The following is a 16,103-nucleotide window of genomic DNA, read 5'->3' on the forward strand; positions in this document are numbered from 1 at the left end:
GCAGAGTTACAAGTTGTTTGACTTCAGGACAATTACTGTTGAATTCACTTAATTTTGCAGCATATTTCAGGTGTCACAAAAAAAGAACTTACAACAAAGATTGTACTCTATTTCAGTACAAACAACGCAGAGCAAAGCAGCTTTCCCAGAACTACCCATCTTGCAAATGTTTCACTTCCAATTCTGACTCAGCTAGAGACATAGGGTCTGGAGAAAACTATCTTGCTGCCACAATGGAGAATTCTTAGTTTCAGTATTATCTTAATGATATTGTTCTATCTTTTTCTGATTTTCTTTCATTGCTGCAAATCTATTTATTAAGTGAGGGTATTATTTTATCCTTATATCTTGCCTGGTGATGGAAAAAAAAATCTGAATAATAGGGCACACATTCAGACATTGTAGTCTTTGAGAACTGTGTTGTTTGTGCTGGACCTGGTTTGCACCTTTCTTCTACTGTCCAGTGTGTGGCACTGTGAAGTCATGGGGAAGTCCACCTTTGTGCTGCAAGGAGCAGGCCCTTGGCCTCTTTTTTCTTGCCTTCCTCCTTCCTTCCCTCCCTCCCTGCCTTCCTTCCTTCCATTTTCCCCAGCACCACACTTAAAGCAGGACCCTAAAGAGAGAATCCAGAGGACAGTAATGAGAGTAATCAATGTTCTGGCAAATATGGTCCATGAAAAAAGATTGAATGAATTGGGGTTAATTAGCCTACAGAAAAGAAGGCTGAAGGGGGAAGGAGTGAACAACGTTCCAGTGTATAAAAGGCTGCTGCAAGGAAGAAGACTATAAACTGTTCTCCTCATCTATGGCGGATAGGACAAGAAATAATAGGCTTAAACTGCAGCAAGTTTCAAGTTCAAAATAAAAGGACCATGGCACTGAAAAACCAAAATGGATTGCCTGGGGGGAGTGTGGAGACTCCACCACTGGAAAGCATTTATAGCTGGCTATTTTCCAGGCATGGTTTAGTTCTAGTTCATCCTACCTTAAGGTAAGGGATGAGCTAAATGGTTTCCAGAGGTTTCTCTGTGCCTTGTTTCTTTGTGGTTCCAGGTGCGCATGAGATTCAGTGAACATGGTTTGAAACACTGGTATCTTGGGCAAGAAGAATGATATAATCATCCTTTTTGCGATGTGAAGGTTGATTTAGTGCTTCCTAGAGCTGTGCTGAATAATGCTCTCAAATCACTTTTGAACATACATGCAGCTGGGTCCTCTTCCAGTTCCAATGGGAGCAAGGTATTAGGGAGAAAGTTGGAAGCAAAGATGGCTGAAACAAGAGTGATTCTCTGCAACAAGAGATGTCATAGCACATTTATTTTCCAGGGATAGATGGAAATGGTTCTAGGTAGTTTGGTCAAACTATCAAGCTTGTTAAAATGTTAAAAACATGCTCAGGCTTCAAATTGTTTTTCAGACTGGATCTTGAAACCCTCTTCACCATGCATTGATCCTTATTACTGTTGTCATCATTCCTAGAAGTCCTTTTCCCCATGCAATTTTCTGCTATTACTGATTCTTTCAGCTTTTAACCCCAGAAAAAAAAAAATAATAAAAAAAAATAACCAGCCAGTTCATCTAAAAGCCACATGGTTACTCCTCCTCTCTTACACTCCCTCTGTCCTTTTAGCCTGGCACAGACCGCACAATTCTCATACTGTCAAAACCTGATAAAACCAAAGAGAAGGAATACTCTTTGGTTGCTGTGTATTCATGCACCAGCAGTTGCCTTTCCCCTCAGAGGAGGTGAACTGGGCATCCCTGACTGTTTCTTTGACCATATGGTGACACCATCTCTGTCTTTGTCATTTCATAACGCTCAGAAATGTTCACTTTCTGCTCCCTCCCAGCCCCCAAGGTCTCTCCTGTGCTGTCCCAGATGTTATGCAAAATACAGCAGGCATTTATCACACCAGGCATATTTAGATGATTTATAAGGCAGTACCACCTGCCCTTCAGTCTCACAGAAACATGTGCTACTGACATTCGACAAGGTAACGCTTGTTCCTCCCGTTGAAAGGCCTAGTGACAGGCTTTGCAAACCAGGTGGGCTGGCTTCCCTGCACTCAAAGGAAGAATTGTAAAGGAGGGAAGGAAGAAAGCAAGTAATTTGCCAGAGCTAGTAACAGCAGACTAGCCCCTGTTCCTAATGTTCCTGAAATCATAGGTCTTGATTTCCAGACCACATCACACTGAGGCACAGATCACACACTCTTTCCAGGCTGTGGCTGTGCCTGATAAAGGACATACTTCACCTTTTTGGCATGGGGTCTCTGCCTGAGGTAAGCTTATTTTCATATTTGCCTCCTGAGGTTTTCTTGTCAGTGCCCTGCATCTTGTTTTCACTAGGTTAGCAAGGACCTGTTATGAAAGCTGAGACTGAAATGGGAAAGGGAGTGTTCACAAGAGCATCTCAGTCAGCAGATCTGACCAACCTAGTGTCTTCTTGGTTGCAACTGGAAAACAACACGGCATCGAGCCCTGGTATTTGTGATTATGGATGTGCTGCTGAAGCCACACAAAGAGAGACACAAGGCCTTACATTATTATAAATAAATCCAATAATGTTTTTACCTGATGTGTGAGGAACAGGAAATAAAGATAGAGAGCTATTAGGCTGCCTCTACACAGTCTGGGTACACCTTCAGTGCAGCCTCTTTGGTAAATCTACAGCTTCTTTGGTAAAATCAGCATAGATGGGAGCTCTGAAGAGAAATTTCCATTGGCCTCCTAAATAGTGTTGGTCATTCCTACCTTGTACAGATGTCTTAGTCCTGTAGTAACAATTATTTCAGGTGGGAAGCAGCGTTCTTCCAAGAAAAGCTGATCCCAGTTAGTGTCTAGAAGAAGTAATTTGTAAGTCCTGCTTTTCATCGACATTGCTGTGGTATTGAAAGCCTAACGAAACCCTAAATCCAAATCTTTCTACTTCATGATTTCTCATACCTGTGTGCATTCAAACATCTCCTGATGTCCTTGCATCTCCTGATCACAGCAGCTATCTGTGTAGCCTCTATTTTATCAGACAATATTTTGAAAATGGTGCTGGAAACATTAATGATGTCACAGGAGATGAGAACAGGATGTTAATTCAACCCTTACTCAAGCCCCAAATTTCTTGTGTTGTCTGATATGGTCCTCACTGTGTGTTAAAACACAGAGGGCAGAAAAGAGCAAAGCAGAATGCTACTCCATGTTGTGCTTCTTAAAGACCTAAAGGTTAACAAGAGTGAGCATGAAGCCCCCTACACACAGTGAAGCCAGCCTCACCAAGCAGTGTGCAAGCACTTCAGGTCCATATACTTTAGTTAAAGCAAATAAATCACAGGTATGACCTTGCAGTAGGTTTCCACTGACTACGAGAATCAATCCAAATGAAAGTAGCTGAAGAAAATGGACAACTTTCTCCCAAGACCATTGTGTTATTTTGTCTTGGTGCTATACAGAGGAGACTGAAGGTGAAAAACAGGTGGAGTAGTAACTTCTCCCAGGAGGAAAGAGCAAGCACTTCAGAATAGACAGAAGGTTATAATTACAACCCTTGCCACTGCATGCAGAAGTACTCCAGGTTTAAGAAGATGGCCAAAGGTACAGACCCCATCCTACAAGCATGAAGCAGAAGATACTCTGAGGGGAAATATACAAAGACAGCCCTGCACGAAACAGGTCTCAGAAATTCTTTTCATCTCTGTTCTCTACCTTCTTCATACAGATACTTAATTTCACATTTTGGATAACCAATTTTTGTCCAACAGTCTGCATTCTTACCGAGTAAATCAATGAATGTTCATAGAATGTGCCTTCTTCCACTGCCTGATGTAGGTGCAATTAATTCCCTTAAGCACAAAGCCCAGACCATTTGTTTTTAATGTATTCATCAGTAGAGGTTGGTTTCCAAAGTACTGGAGTGGACTGAACCTGTGCTTAATGTCTCTGTATACAGGAAGCCACCTTTATACAAGGAAGTAATCTCCTCTCACAACTACTGTATTTTTTCCTGCCTACAGACAGCATCATTCTGACCTCTGTAGTAGGGACATTTTTACGGCAAATTCCCATCTGCAACATTTTCTTAATAATAAGTAATGCTAAATTTCAGTTTCTCAGCTTTCTGAAAAAAAAGTAGCAATGCCACTTCCTCTAGAGCAAAAGACTGGAGGCACTGTGTACTATTATAGTGGCTTTGTGTTTCTGGAGGCAGATGTTTGGTTAGGTATAGATTTGCCAGGTATCCCTTAGCTGTCACCAGAATTTATAAAACAAAAACCTGGCTGACCCCTAGTGACAGGATACGGAGACGGGAAACCTCTGTTAGTCCACAGAAACCAAGTAAATAGGGCTGGAAAAAAACCTCCAGAGCCCACTGCGGTACCAGAGAATGATTGTCTCCCAGACAGCTCCGCGTGAGTGAAGCAACAGGCTCTCCTCTGGGAGACAGGTCAGCATCTCCATTATCGAGTGTGCCCATCGGAGGCTAAATCTCCACCCTTTTAATTTCACCCTATTCTTCATAGCTGTAAGACCTTTATTCCTCTCAGGACAATTATTCTTCCATCAAATACTTGTAGCAGGTTAAGTATGCTCCTCTGGGCATAGCTAGGCAGCTATACATATTTAGTTCTCTTTTCCTTCCCGGGAATAAATTTCCCCAGCCCTTTAATCATGTTTACGGCTCTTCTCTGAATCTCTACAGTGGCTGGTATTTTGCATTGGGCCCCATTCATCTCTGGGCTTTTTGACGAGCCATGAAACCTCATCTTTGCCTTTTTTTCTTCCAAAAGAGAGGCAATATAGCAAAGCTGATAGCACTCTGAGCTAATGGCCTCCCATGACTATGGTTCTCTACCTCTCTAAACTGCTGGGTGATTTTGGAGGTCAGTTGCTTGTTGCAGTCTTTCTCGTTCTGTAAACTGAGACAACAATGGTTTCATCTCATGTGAAGTGCCTGGAGATCTGTGAGGACAAACATAAAAGAAACACTAAACACACTGCTGTTATTGCTGCCTAGAGAAGTGGTGTTGAGAAAGGAAGCTAGGTCCTCAGCGGAGCCCTGTCTAGCCTCCTCACAAACCCCCACACCGGTACAGATGTGTCTGTGTTCACTGATGTCCTCCTCTGCTGTGCAGCTCACGTCTCCCAGAGTTGTGTGGAAGTCTCAGAGGAAAGAGAACAGCTTGAACTGGGGGCAATTACGTTGCTGAACGATCTCACCTCCCTGATTCCTCCTTGTCAATGAGGGACAAGAGTCATCCTGGTATTTGGCCCCTACAGGAGCATTTTGACTTCTACCAGGGTCCTGGATGCCAGTGAAAAGCTCTGCTCACCCTTTTCCCCTGCCATCTGCCATGCAGGCATTACTTGGCTTCAGAATGGCAGATCAGATTTCACCTTGATCAGGCTGAAAAGCATTAAGGTAAGAGCCTCCATCTCCAGGCACCGTGGCTTAGGCTGAAGTGGGATTCTGCAGTGGGCACAAGGCAGCAGATTCCTGCCAGTGAGCCCACCAGTGCCAGTGCAGAGAGTATGGATACCTCCTGAATAGGACCTGAAGGAAAAGGAGAAGTGTCTGACTCTGCTTTGCCAGATATGTTCAGCAAACACTGCTGGCTGCTCCAAGCCTGCTTACTCCAGGCATCTTATCAAGGTTGATATGTCTCTGCTTGGATGGAGAGACATCATCAGCAAGAGGCAGAAGCAGGGCAAATATCTGCCAGTGAATGTGGGGCTGGATAATGTGTCAGGTTGAATTCTACAAATGTGTTTTCTCTCAGGGGAGATGAATTGTAGGGAAAGGGGCTTGGCTTCTTTTAGAGTCAGGGGATGGAGAGAGGTTTCTCTCTGTGGGTTGTCTGAGACATGTTTTGGTCCGTGTTCTCTGATGCCTGGTCAGTCTAAGGTGAAATTCAGATCTTTCATTTGTGGCGTAGGAACTCTCTCATGTAGTAACAACTACTGTCCAGCCCTTGCTGCTCCTAAAATCCATAAGCTACTCAGTATTTGTTTATTCTGAATCTACCCAGATGCCTAAAAGTATCCTGTGCTGCATGCGAACAGCCACAGTCTGATGACTCAGGCAACCAGCTGAGTATTTCTTGCCTGAACACTGCTGTCACTTGCATAGGATAGGCATCCTCACTTTTTTCCCTCGGTGGATGGTCCCAGAGCATGGCCTGTGGCTACTGTCTGCTAGTCTCCATAGCAGGAGGCTGCTAGGAGGTGATGTGGCTGCACAGTGCACCTGTATGAGACATTCAAGCAGTGAGGTGCATGAAATTATGGAGGGCAAGCACAAGGGCAGAGGTGACTGACAGCCAGGCTTGTGTGGAGAAGAGGTAACTGGAAGTACATAAGGCAAGGAAGGAGGGGAGACTGGAACACAGCTAAGGAATAGGAAGGTTACTGGGGGGTAGTTTGGCCATGAAAATTGGCAATAACACTTTTGTACTGCTACAGCTTTTAGCCAGCCAGCCATAGGAAGAGCAGAGGCAAGTAGAGCCCTACTCCCAGCCCCAACCATGCACCAACAGGACAGGCCATGCTTTCACCTAGCTTTTGGTTAGAACTGTAGTTAAACAGCATTGCAAAGTGGATTACTTCTGCCTAGGTGAAGAAGAAAGAGGTGGGCACAAGGAAAAAGAAACACTAAAAGATGAAGAAGCAAAAAGGGAGGCATCCTGAATGGGTTGTCAAGAGGCTCAGTGTTTCTTCAGCCCTGTTTCACAAAGCTGGACAACCACTGAGGAAGGTTCAGGTGATGAAGAACAGAGTCCATTTTATGCATGTATGGATGCTTTTGCCACAAAATTGATCTGAGGAAGCAGCCATGGAAAAAAATGAGAGAATAGGAACAGGATGACAATGAGAAAAGGAGTTTGCTCTGAGAAGGATGATGAGGTAAAGAGAGGTTTCATGAACACTGTAGACTTCAGATTTGAGTCAAATCAGTGAAGTATCAGCAAATATGTTTTATAGAAGAGCCCTTCGTACATGACCCTCACTGTGATGTGGCTGTCAGGATATTGTGCTGTGGAAAATGCAGCCATTACACAGGATGCAGTGTCTGGGAAGTGTGACCACTTCATTTTCAAGAAGCTTAATCTCTTCTCGATAGGAAGAAGCTACAGTTGTGAAGGCAGAGAGGGGGGCAAGGGATGAGCATAGCAAAAGGCAGATACAGTGCTTGTAGGGTGTGGGGAGGGTGTCTTTGATGGGATGTGCACTAGGGACTTCTCTCTGGTTTCATGCTCTGTGAGGGCCTGGACTTGGTGCTGTCATGGTGAGGCTGGAAGGTGAGTGTTGATGGCAGTCCACTTGGTGCAGCATTGTGGGCACTGGCTTTGGAAGTCCCTCAGATGAGGGGGTGTTTCCCAGGGGCTGTGGGACCTCTTCTGCTGGCATTGCTGCAACTGTGTCAGAGTGCAGGGGCAGGGTTGTGGATCTTGGATGGAGAGAGAGTTTTGTGCTGTGCTTCTTATAGGCTATAGTCCCAGGGGTAACTGAGCAGAAATATTGAGAGCAGAGAAGGCATCAGAAGGGCTAAGGCATCAGAAGATGGAGGTAGACATTGGCCCATGGTAACTGCACTGGCAGGCTGCCTGTCATGGATCAGGAAACTTTTCAGCTGCTTGTTTTTCCCTATTTGTCTGCAGAAACCATGCTGTAGTATTTAGATTACATTCTGTGGCTTTAGGAGATCACTGTTTTTCAGGGATGGTCTCTGTTCTTCAAGGTTACTGAAATGTTTCTTTTCTCTCCATGGTCAGCATGCTAGCTCTCTTAGAAGCAATTTTAGATGCCAGATTCTCCATTTATGCTGAAAAGCGCAAATCTAGGCACTTGCCTGGATATTTCAGACTGTACCTTGGTATGGGAAAGAAAGGTGAGGAGTTTCAATTATTAAATACTTGATTGGTGCTAGTAGCATGTAACAGAGCAAGTAAAAGCACAGGGAGGTGTCTTTGGCCTAGCTGGATCAGATTATGAGGCTACAACTCCTTGGGCATGCATACAGTAGCATTTTTAGGTCCCAGCTGTGAGGGCAGTCTTCTCATATGAAGGGCTGTAACAAACAGCAGGAACTGGTATCTGCTTAAACCGCTCTATAGCTCATAAAAAAAAAAAAAAAAAAAAAAAAAAAAAAAGGAACCGTCTGTGCAGATGTACCATAAATCTGAATTTGTGATTGCTTGGCTGTGGTATTGCAGCACTGTTCAGATTCTCTGACCCTGTGCACTGCATGGAGGAACGGGCTACCCATGCAGGCAGTCTGCAGTCAACCACTCAAGACAGACTGTGAGAGAGGGAGCAACTGTGCTACATCATATTTAACAGAAGAAGGCATGATTTTAAGTAGTCACAAGAACTAAAATCCCTGCTGAGGAATAGATACCACAGCTATTGAATGTCACACTCAAGCTGCCCTGGGAGCTGCCAGTTTGTGTGGCAATGATGCTGCTTCTTGATGTAGGTGAGGTCCCTGCTGTGCTCCTTCACAAGAAAGATGTTTGTCCTTGCTTAAATGTTTCCTCAAGATAAGAGTAACAAAGGCTGGAAGGTGTGAGAAGCTTCTACTTGAGCTGAGAGGCTATGTCTAAAGTAAAGAGTTGCTCAGAAAACTGCCAGGAATAGAAAATCTGAAGAAACCCATTATGCTGTTTTGCTTTGTATCATTCAACTATAGGCGAGAGAACATCAGACCATGGGAGATGATGGTCCTTCAAGGATTCTAGCCTACTCAGAAACTAGGGAGAATCATCCTTCCAAATTACTCCCATGAAGTAATGTTGGGAAGGGTACTTGACTTATTGGTTATCTGCTGTAAGCTTCATGCAAAAGTTGTTGTGATTTCCCTCAATACCTCTCACTTGAAATGCATCCAAAATTACTGACTTGAAATGTGAGGTTGTAATATGTTCATAGGTGGAATCTAGGCACAAGAGAAAGGCAAGGAGTACATATATTAGCATAGATTACAGCCCCAAAAATACCAGTCACAATCTATCTGATCTCATCTGAGAGAAGGGAGACAGGGGAAACAGATGTTTGACATCTTTTTTCTGAAGAGGTAAGATGATGTTTACAAAAGGGTGCTTTTTAGAAAGAGGACTCCAAATATTTACATCTGTTTAGCACAGACCATGTCCCTTTGCCAGCCAGTGAAGAAGCTGCTTAGCTAGAGATATGAACAACTCAGGGAAAAATCATCACTTGTTTTCCTATTTAAGCAAAGATGCTTTCTCGTAATGATAACCAAAGCAGGAGGCAGCATCTCTTGGCAAACAAAGTGACATTAAAAGCATTTGCTGGAAATGCTTTCTACTTTGTTCCTGAAAAATGTTCAGAGTATATTGATAGAGTAGCAAAGGACTCAGTTGTGCAGCAGGGGCTTAGCTTCGGTAATTTAAAGTTTGGTAAGGGAAGGAGCAGAGGGATGGTGAAGACCCTGTAGTGGGATCTAGGAGTTTCATCCTCCGGGAAGTTTCTTATATTAAACCTACTAATCACTTGATGCCATCTGGCATAATCCAAAGAGAGAAAATATGCTCTTCCAAAGCATGTTTAGAAGATACTTGGATACATCGTCTCTGGCAGGGGAATGATTAGCCAGCTCTGGCTAAGAAAACCACGGGGGAAATCATCCCTAGCATACAGATGATTCTGGGAATAGAGCCCAGCAATGCTCTTTTGAACACATCACTTCCCTGTACCCACAGGACAAAGGCAACAGGAAGGGCTGCCACTCACAGGCCACACCTAATTCTCGGTGAAGGAGATCTGAGCAAAGAAGCACAAACGCTTTGCACCCTACCAGGCTTCAGGCATTGTATCACCTTTGTAGTCAGCCTATGGGACTCTTTTGGAGGCTGTGCATGGCAGCAAGGTATGATGTTTGGTGTATATGTGGACTCGTGTGGTCCCACGTGGGGTGGGAAGTGTGCTTCTGCTGTGCCTGAGGTTATGCTTGCAGCACGGAAGCTAGTCCCAGAACAGGACTCTAAGGCCTAAGGTAGTCGAACCAGTGCAAGATAGTCAAGGCAGCTAACCTTCCCCACTGCCCAACTGTGACCCCAACTCACTTTAATCCACTGAGATTTACAGGAATTTATAAAATCAGAACAACTTGCTTGACCTGCAGATGTCTTACAGAACCTTAGCACAGCAAGTGAAAGGCCTACTTTGTGTCACTGAGGTTTACACACAGGTGTGACCCCCTATTACTCACAGACTCCTGTATCAAGACCCCAATTGCACCTGCATGGCTTAATTACCCTAGCCAGCCTCACCTGGGCCAATGAACTCTCTGCCATTGGTCCAGGAGCTGCTTTTAGGTTCCAGGGTGGGCAATTGCTTCTGTTTTGAGTTATGTTGTAGGTAAGTTCATCTCCATGTCTCTCTGCTCCGAGTTGTTGGATGGCCTTCCTCTGTCTTAGGATGTGATTCATCTCACTGGACTGCCAACAGAACCTGCTCCTACCACCAACCTGGCTCTGTTTGGGTGCCATGGGACTGTGATCTGGCTACAGATACTATGCTTTGGGTACCTTCAGCTCCCAGATTGTCCTCTTTCATGGAGCAGCTGTGCTCTTGCTTCCCTCTGGTATTGGTAAGTGACTTCATCTTGGAGGGAAAAGGGTTCAGAAGACTAAGCAGCGTTTGGTTGGCTTTGTCAGCAGCTGCTGACCCAAAAATTTGTCTGTGCATTTTTGCTTCAGTTATGGAAATCAAAGGATTCAGAACTAGTGATCGCTAATAGGAAATGACAGACAAATTCCTGTTTTTTTATATCTGGGAAAGAAGTGTTCTTTGCTTTATTCACTTGTTTCTGCTCTCTCTGACACTGGTATCTTAAACAAGTCTGTCTTACAAATGAGCAGCTAGAATTTGGCCTCTTAAAGAAGCTGCAATGAAGTATATATATGTGAGCATTAAAGTGTGTAGAGAAATCTGTGTTATAGATGAAAAATGGTGAAGTTGAAGGTATGCATATGGTTCCTGCGGGGAGGGAAAATGTACATTTTACAGTGTCACTAACCTGTGGAGCTCATTGCTATCTGATAAGTTAGAGGTCAAAAACTCAGAAGAATTCAAAAATTGAAGGGATATTGGAACAGCCAGCAAGAGCATCTACAATTATATTAAGCAAGTTAATGCATAAAGTCTACAAACCTTCATGCTTGAGGTTATCAGCTGACTGATGGCATTGAGGAGGGAACTATTGGCAGGTTGTTAATTGCATAATTGCATGCTTTCCTCTGCACTACTTCATGTTGCTCACAGTTGGAGTCAGGATCATGCACTTCTTGGCCTGTAGATGTGATCTGGTCTAGTAGTTGTTCTGCTTCTTTGCTCATTTTGTGAGACATGCAGAAAGTAACAACAGGGGATGCATTCAGAACATGGAGAGTGAGGTGGCAGCAATTTAGTGGCAGATGAAAGTATTTGTATACTGATGCGTTGACAGCTGCTTGAATTGTGCACAAACACAATATATGAAGCTGTGCACTGAAGAGGTGAGTGTCACACATTTCTAAACAGGGCCTGTCTTGCTGTGGCGTTCTCTCACTCCTGCTGCTTATTTTCCCACCTCCATTCTTAACAATAAAATTCAGCAATCTGTGAAGTGCTGTAAAACCAGCTTTCAGGTTTGGCTGTAATGTGCAAACTTGCTCTTTTGCTGGCTGTCCATGGTTCCTGTAGGTGCAGGGTGGTGCAGCAGGAAATGGAAATGGGGCCAAGGCTGTGAAACCAGGCCATGCTCAGGGCTGGGTGAGGAAGGTGCTGTACTAAAGACTAAAGATGATAAACAGAAGTGAGAACTCAAGGAACAAGTATGTAGTCAGTGTCAGGCCTAGGACAAGGAACTGAGTGCTTGATCCCATTGCATATGCCCCAAACATTTATTAAGACTGCAAAAGGCCAAGGGGAATGTAAATGAAAAGAGCAGGAGAAATTCCCTCTGTAGGGATAAAAGAACAAGTTGCCTTATAATGTAGGTTTCCTAGGTTAGGAGGAATGCTAGAAGAAAATATTTAGGGGCTTTCTAGAGTTTTCCTTCAGACAATAGTGGGTTCTAAAAGGAATATTATTGTATTTTTTTCTATTGTCCTCTTCTGAGGCTCTAACAGGTTCTGCATAACACCCCAGCTTGCCTCTATTTGTATTGTACTCACATTTCCCAGCCATGTCTCAAATGGGATATGAAGAAGGAAAGTAGAACTTGCCCTGAAAGTGTCACCCCTAATTAATATCCTCCAAGGCAGCTCCCTAATTAGTATGCAGATCTAGTTTCAGTGCAGCTCGTTAATGGGCTCACTCCTCTGAGAATGGTAATTAGGTATGACACTGATGTACTACAGTGTTACGGGAACTTGCCACAAGGCTGGATCCACTGGACAGGCTAGTGGCACAAGCAGCAGCCACCATGCCAGGACAACAGGCCGTGCTTGGGCAAATCTACTTTGGGGAAGAGCAGAGAAACAAGAAGGGGCAATCTGACATAGTAGAATAAAGAAGCCCAACATATGATCAGATATGTCTGATAAATCAAGTAAGCAAAAAACATTGCTAGCTTATCCTAGATTCTCTACACCTGTATCTTCTCATGCTTGTAACTTCTGTGCTGCACCACCTTCCTTCTTGCTGATGTATCTCATGTTGTTCTGCCCAGCTCTGAAAAAGCATACCAGTTTTGTCTGTAGTACTCCTATGTTACTGTTCCTGGTCTTTTCATGACTGAAAAGGTGTTTGGTAGTCTTACAACACTGGCAGTAAGGGACAGAGTCATTCTGCAGAAGCAAAATCTGCTTTCAGTGGAAGTGTTCCTTACAAAATATTTAATGTCTCTTGCTGTAATCTGCTTGAACATATCAAAAATATTGGATATATGAGTAAAAGTCCTCCAAGGCCTTCCACAGTACTAGGCTCACAGAGCAAGAGGATAAACTGGGGGGGGGGGGAAATCTTTTTTTCCCTAACAGGTCAGAATGAAAATGCTGGATCCCAACATGCTAAGCTGTCAAGTGTGTGAAATTACAAGTCTCTGAATCAGTGAGTCAGCACTGATTTTGACAAGTCCTAGTTTTTTGAGGACCACTTTTCTGCTTCCTGCAGTTGTTTGTATATGTAACCTCTATCAGTGTCTCTAAGCATGCTGCCAGACTCATCTCTTGCAGCAGTCATGATCATGCTCTCAGATGTGCAATATTTCATCCTCTGAGTACCACAGTCTCCTGAGTGTATAGGCACCATTGCATTCTCCATATACTCTAACCCTCTTTTCTGTGCTGCACAGTGGAAAAAGACTTCCACCAAGCAGAAAGCTTCCCTTCTAGCTTATAGCCGGGGCCTGAGACTATCAGCATGGTACAGAGGAATCCTTAATGCAAGTTCGTTTTTTTTCCCCCAGAACCTTTTTCAATGTAGTCATGAATTGTCTGTCTTCCCACAGTATTAGTCAAACCTTACTAAGCAAAGAGTAAGAGAGAAGCCTCTGGAAGTGGGATGTCTTCTGGGTAGAAATAATCCATTATAAGCCTTAAGCTTAGAGTTTGTTTAGCATGTTTTTAGAAAACAGTAAATGAAAGGTCTGAGCCCAGGGAAGTCAAGAAGTGAAGAGAAACCACATAAAGGAACTGAACTTAACAAAGCCTGTGTAGGGTAAGGCTGTGAAAATGGAGCTGAGTAGGTGAACTTTCTGTACACCTGGGGATATTGAGGATTTCTTAGCAATAGAAGTAACTTTAAGGGTGCCTGTTAAAGAGGTTTGGTTGCTTGTATATGAATCCCCTTTGTCTCCTGAACAACACACAGTGAAACTCTGAAGTGTTTTTCTGCTCTTTGCTTCAAGAATATATATAAAAAATATCAGGACTATTGAAGCTGTGCTTTCCGAGGTTTGCTGAAGGATTCACTGTTGGACTAATTAATAGGTCCCTTTCCATGTTTAAGTATTAGCAAAGGTTTCCTACCCCTCCCGTTAAACAAGACACTGGAGTAAGGTAAGCTGCTGAAACGCTAGGATTTTCAACTCTGAATGCTACAACAAACTAGATAAATTCATGTTCAGGTCATAAACAACTGGCTTAATATTAACATCCCAAGCTGATTTACCGTCCTTTGTGCTTAGTGAATTGTCAAGCACAGACAAAGCAGTAGCTCTATCATCTGAATGCTGTTCTTGTCAATATGCCTTAGAGCAAATGAGCGTGGAGTAGTTAGGGCTTCAGCCCCTCACTGGCATCTCAGAAACAAATAATAGCATTAAGATAAATGCTTGGTCTAAATGCACAGTATTTGCTTTTCTCTGAGGAATGGATAGCTGCCACAGCATTTCTCAAGCTTACGGCTTTGTAGCCACGAGGACTTCTGATCCCACTTTGTCTGGGCTGGATGGATCAGACGTCTGTGCATGCCCTCATGTGCCCTTGAACCTTGTGCCAATCCTAAAACCTTTTCCCAAGTCTCTTGTACAGATCACTGGAGGAGTATGAATTGCTAACCTGACCTTTTGTCCCCTTAACACATTGTCCCAAGACAATTTCATAGAAGAGACATTTCAGTTGCCCTCGGATATTTCATAACTTTAAATATTTTATAACAAATTAAATGTTAATTGTGTGCTGTCCAGGGGAGAAAATCATTGTAGTATTCAATTAACATTTAATATATTAGCCATCAAATATTTAAATTGCTCCTATCCAATGGGTGTATTTCCTCTGCATTTTCTGTGTGGACCCCTGACTTCCTTCCACAGAACTTTTCACCACGATGCTATAACAGAATAACTTTAAAAGGGAGCGGGGGCTGTGTGGGGAGGGAAGATCATGTTTCTTCCCGTGTTTCCTTTCTTTTGAACCTTTCCAGAACAATATAAAAGCTGTGGATACTGGCATAAGGGAAAAGCAACAAGCTGATGGCCCCTGCAGTATTGCTTTGCTGTTCTGTTATCTCACCCTGACTACCAGTTATGACATCTTTGAGAAGGTGCCTGGAGATCTCTTAATTATACAGTTGCCTCCTTAAGTCACTTCAGTGCCTCTTCATTGTGCTGTGCATCAAAATTGGCCTCTGTTCTCAGGGCCCTACATCTCATGGCTCCTGCTTATGTTTCCAATTGAGTTTGCTTTTACAGCTTCTCCCCTTGATCCGTCCTTGGTGATCTCTTCTTTCAACTTCTCCCTTCACTGACAGGTCTGTTTTTGTTCCTGTCACCCTTATGTGCTTTTAATACCTTCCTGTAAGGTCTGTTCATCAAGCTGCTGTTTTATGCTAAAGCTAGCAGACCTTTTCCCCATCCCCTACAAAGAAATGAAAAAGTTCATTGGTTACAACAACAAAACAGATGTGTCTGTGGGGAAGAGATGATAAAAGTCACTGCTTGTGAAGTTTGTACGTAACACAGGTGGCATGTTAACTAACAGCAGGATTAGGTTAATTCCATGGAGCAATGCATATGCATTAGTAAACAAGATATATTAACCCTGTGAAACCAGGTATAAAAAAAAAAAAGACTAGGGGATTGACTGGGGGATGTGTCATGTGCTGGACTGACTAGGTAAACAGTTCTGGTGTCTCGGTATTAATGGACTGAACATTGTTGGAACACTATCAGGGACATCTTTTTGGGAGGCAAGTGCCCTATCTTCTGTTTTGAGAGGGATTTCATCTCAGTGGACAGCCAGATGTAGAAATCTTGACCTCGATATAAGATGCCCATGGTGGTCCCCTTGTGAGGTGTTGAGTTACAGCAGGAGAACTGATGCAGAACCCTTCAAACAGCTGACCCTGTCTGGATTCTGATTGCAAGCCAGCTTCGTGTGGTCCTCAACATGATCGCAGATACGTGATATTTCCCATATTCTTTAGAGAAATTATCAGTTTTTTGGTTTTTGTTCTGAAGTGTGATGCCAGTATATGGTTTCCTAACTGTCCTCATGGAGCCTAAACTGGTGTATTCCTCCTTGCTGCACTGCCCTCTATAAAACAGAGCAAGTGAGTGTATTTTGGGGTGCTCATTCCAGATCTTGTTTCAGTTCTGGGGTCCACACATCAAAAAGTGAAAATGGCAAGGTCCACTGCCAGCTGCAGGGACAGGTATGCTCTCT

The 16,103-nt window shown here is 43.5% G+C and overlaps 1 long non-coding RNA gene across 3 annotated transcripts in view; it reads left to right on the forward strand.

Moving 5' to 3' along the window:
• The first annotated feature begins 10,323 nt into the window (after positions 1-10,323).
• Positions 10,324-16,103, forward strand: part of LOC106016330 (uncharacterized) — a 117,385-nt gene continuing 111,605 nt past the window's right edge. The window contains exon 1 of one of the 3 annotated variants that reach the window (XR_003494900.3): positions 10,324-10,603. This is a non-coding gene — a long non-coding RNA (uncharacterized lncRNA). The remainder of the gene's footprint in view (positions 10,604-16,103) is intronic. The other 2 variants (XR_011812374.1, XR_003494902.3) reach the window with 2 other exon arrangements.

Source organism: Anas platyrhynchos, chromosome 1 (genome assembly GCF_047663525.1).
Source record: "Anas platyrhynchos isolate ZD024472 breed Pekin duck chromosome 1, IASCAAS_PekinDuck_T2T, whole genome shotgun sequence".
In the NCBI taxonomy this organism is placed as follows: Eukaryota; Metazoa; Chordata; class Aves; order Anseriformes; family Anatidae; genus Anas; species Anas platyrhynchos.